Source organism: Schistocerca gregaria, unplaced genomic scaffold (assembly GCF_023897955.1).
Source record: "Schistocerca gregaria isolate iqSchGreg1 unplaced genomic scaffold, iqSchGreg1.2 ptg000169l, whole genome shotgun sequence".
NCBI lineage: Eukaryota > Metazoa > Arthropoda > Insecta > Orthoptera > Acrididae > Schistocerca > Schistocerca gregaria.
The window spans coordinates 9,670,777-9,674,467 of NW_026061724.1; the positions used below are offsets into that span (position 1 = coordinate 9,670,777).

The following is a 3,691-nucleotide window of genomic DNA, read 5'->3' on the forward strand; positions in this document are numbered from 1 at the left end:
TAAACTTTGCCTACGTCTCTGTCAGTCGCAAGGAAGCTGTATTTGAAGGTGAAGGTGATTTTGTAGACATGTGTGAAAGACATGTTCTGAAATGCAAGTGTTGTTGTTTGGAGAGCACATCGGTTACGTGTCAGATGTGTAGTCAAGCAGTAATTTGTCGCCATAGCTGCAAATATTAGCCGGTAATATGAAGTGTTGTCAGCTAAAGTCTGATGATGCAGACGACCGTAAGGACGAAGTACCCAAGAGTACCGCTAGGCCGCGCCTCTTTAGCTCAGTGGTAGAGCACTGGTCTAATAAACCAGTGGTCGTAAGTTCCATCCTCACAGGAGAAAGATGAATTTTGGAAATCAGTTGCGCGTCGTGGCCGTATAGCAAACAGTACCTGTGATGACGAACAATTAGCGACAGGCGTTTTTTTAAGAATCACTCTCAGATGCGATTAAGGCGAATGGCGCAGATAAAGCATTTGCCAAAGCGGTACAGCATAAGGTGGGACGAGGCAGTCTGAATTACATTTTATAGATGTATTTCTCACATATCTCAGAGCCTCTCGCGATATTCGTCGTCGTCGTCGTCGTCGTCGTCGTCGCCGCCGCCGCTTCTGCAGAAGTAGCAAATGGCAATCGTAGCAAATGCGGCGAGGGACGCCCTGCCTTCGATTCCGAATGCACAAAGTGTGTGGTCTTGTTTCTCAGTCTATATTTGGTCGGTCACGTCAGAGGTTGAATGTAACGAATGGGTGGGAAAGAGCAAGGGGCAGCGGCTGTGTAGAACGAAAACACAAATCCTCAGGGGTGTGAGCGTTTCGAGATGAGTCGTATACATGTAAATGTTGGTCGTCAGTGACCGTGTGGCCTAATGGATAAGGCGTCGGGCTTCGGATCTGAAGATTACAGGTTCGAATGCTGTCACGCTTGTGTTTTTCCAGTTCTGAAAAAGAAACATAACGTTTTAATGTAGCAATTGAGCAGTACGAAACCGTCTGAATGTTGCTGTTGACCATTTTTTGCTTGGAGATGCTCTTGAGCTTGAAACACACACAACAAGACCGGTGTTAACTAGCGAAATGGTCGGCAGAGTGCCGACACAGCGAGTTTTGACTATCACTTGCACATCTAAAACAACGTCGGAAAGTAACTCGTTCGGCTTTTGAGTCACATAAAGTATGTGCGTTAATTTTGACGCCACTAGCTCTGCATGTTGTCATGCAATTTCTTTACCTCTCAGAAATGATTATGACATAAAAGTGAAGTACGTGACGAGTGTGACGTTAGGAAAACATTAGGCATCATGGGGAGATTCTGTATGGGACCACCCAACCCAAACGAGTACTGTGTGACGTGCTACCCGGCAGGTATTCACCGAGGTAGCCGGCTAGCTCAGTCGGTAGAGCGTCAGACTCTTAATTCCAGGGTCGTGGGTTCGAGCCAGACGCTGGGCGGAACGGAATTTTGTTCCGCTGCAAGCGTAAATTACCGTTTTTCTGATTAACGAGATTTAATGGAAATAGCAACTTTAAACTTTGCCTACGTCTCTGTCAGTCGCAAGGAAGCTGTATTTGAAGGTGAAGGTGATTTTGTAGACATGTGTGAAAGACATGTTCTGAAATGCAAGTGTTGTTGTTTGGAGAGCACATCGGTTACGTGTCAGATGTGTAGTCAAGCAGTAATTTGTCGCCTTAGCTGCAAATATTAGCCGGTAATATGAAGTGTTGTCAGCTAAAGTCTGATGATGCAGACGACCGTAAGGACGAAGTACCCAAGAGTACCGCTAGGCCGCGCCTCTTTAGCTCAGTGGTAGAGCACTGGTCTAATAAACCAGGGGTCGTAAGTTCCATCCTCACAGGAGAAAGATGAATTTTGGAAATCAGTTGCGCGTCGTGGCCGTATAGCAAACAGTAACTGTGATGACGAACAATTAGCGACAGGCATTTTTTTAAGAATCACTCTCAGATGCGATTAAGGCGAATGGCGCAGATAAAGCATTTGCCAAAGCGGTACAGCATAAGGTGGGACGAGGCAGTCTGAATTACATTTTATAGATGTATTTCTCACATATCTCAGAGCCTCTCGCGATATTCGTCGTCGTCGTCGTCGTCGTCGCCGCCGCCGCCGCTTCTGCAGAAGTAGCAAATGGCAATCGTAGCAAATGCGGCGAGGGACGCCCTGCCTTCGATTCCGAATGCACAAAGTGTGTGGTCTTGCTTCTCAGTCTATATTTGGTCGGTCACGTCAGAGGTTGAATGTAACGAATGGGTGGGAAAGAGCAAGGGGCAGCGGCTGTGTAGAACGAAAACACAAATCCTCAGGGGTGTGAGCGTTTCGAGATGAGTCGTATACATGTAAATGTTGGTCGTCAGTGACCGTGTGGCCTAATGGATAAGGCGTCGGGCTTCGGATCTGAAGATTACAGGTTCGAATGCTGTCACGCTTGTGTTTTTCCAGTTCTGAAAAAGAAACATAACGTTTTAATGTAGCAATTGAGCAGTACGAAACCGTCTGAATGTTGCTGTTGACCATTTTTTGCTTGGAGATGCTCTTGAGCTTGAAACACACACAACAAGACCGGTGTTAACTAGCGAAATGGTCGGCAGAGTGCCGACACAGCGAGTTTTGACTATCACTTGCACATCTAAAACAACGTCGGAAAGTAACTCGTTCGGCTTTTGAGTCACATAAAGTATGTGCGTTAATTTTGACGCCACTAGCTCTGCATGTTGTCATGCAATTTCTTTACCTCTCAGAAATGATTATGACATAAAAGTGAAGTACGTGACGAGTGTGACGTTAGGAAAACATTAGGCATCATGGGGAGATTCTGTATGGGACCACCCAACCCAAACGAGTACTGTGTGACGTGCTACCCGGCAGGTATTCACCGAGGTAGCCGGCTAGCTCAGTCGGTAGAGCGTCAGACTCTTAATCTCAGGGTCGTGGGTTCGAGCCAGACGCTGGGCGGAACGGAATTTTGTTCCGCTGCAAGTGTAAATTACCGTTTTTCTGATTAACGAGATTTAATGGAAATAGCAACTTTAAACTTTGCCTACGTCTCTGTCAGTCGCAAGGAAGCTGTATTTGAAGGTGAAGGTGATTTTGTAGACATGTGTGAAAGACATGTTCTGAAATGCAAGTGTTGTTGTTTGGAGAGCACATCGGTTACGTGTCAGATGTGTAGTCAAGCAGTAATTTGTCGCCATAGCTGCAAATATTAGCCGGTAATATGAAGTGTTGTCAGCTAAAGTCTGATGATGCAGACGACCGTAAGGACGAAGTACCCAAGAGTACCGCTAGGCCGCGCCTCTTTAGCTCAGTGGTAGAGCACTGGTCTAATAAACCAGGGGTCGTAAGTTCCATCCTCACAGGAGAAAGATGAATTTTGGAAATCAGTTGCGCGTCGTGGCCGTATAGCAAACAGTACCTGTGATAACGAACAATTAGCGACAGGCGTTTTTTTAAGAATCACTCTCAGATGCGATTAAGGCGAATGGCGCAGATAAAGCATTTGCCAAAGCGGTACAGCATAAGGTGGGACGAGGCAGTCTGAATTACATTTTATAGATGTATTTCTCACATATCTCAGAGCCTCTCGCGATATTCGTCGTCGTCGTCGTCGTCGTCGTCGTCGCCGCCGCCGCTTCTGCAGAAGTAGCAAATGGCAATCGTAGCAAATGCGGCGAGGGACGCCCTGC

General features: G+C 46.6%; 1 non-coding gene across 1 annotated transcript; it reads left to right on the top strand.

The window, feature by feature from the left end:
* The first annotated feature begins 263 nt into the window (after window positions 1-263).
* Window positions 264-335, top strand: Trnai-aau (transfer RNA isoleucine (anticodon AAU)). Its single transcript has one exon. It is a non-coding gene; the product is annotated as a tRNA-Ile (tRNA).
* The last annotated feature ends 3,356 nt before the right edge of the window (window positions 336-3,691 follow it).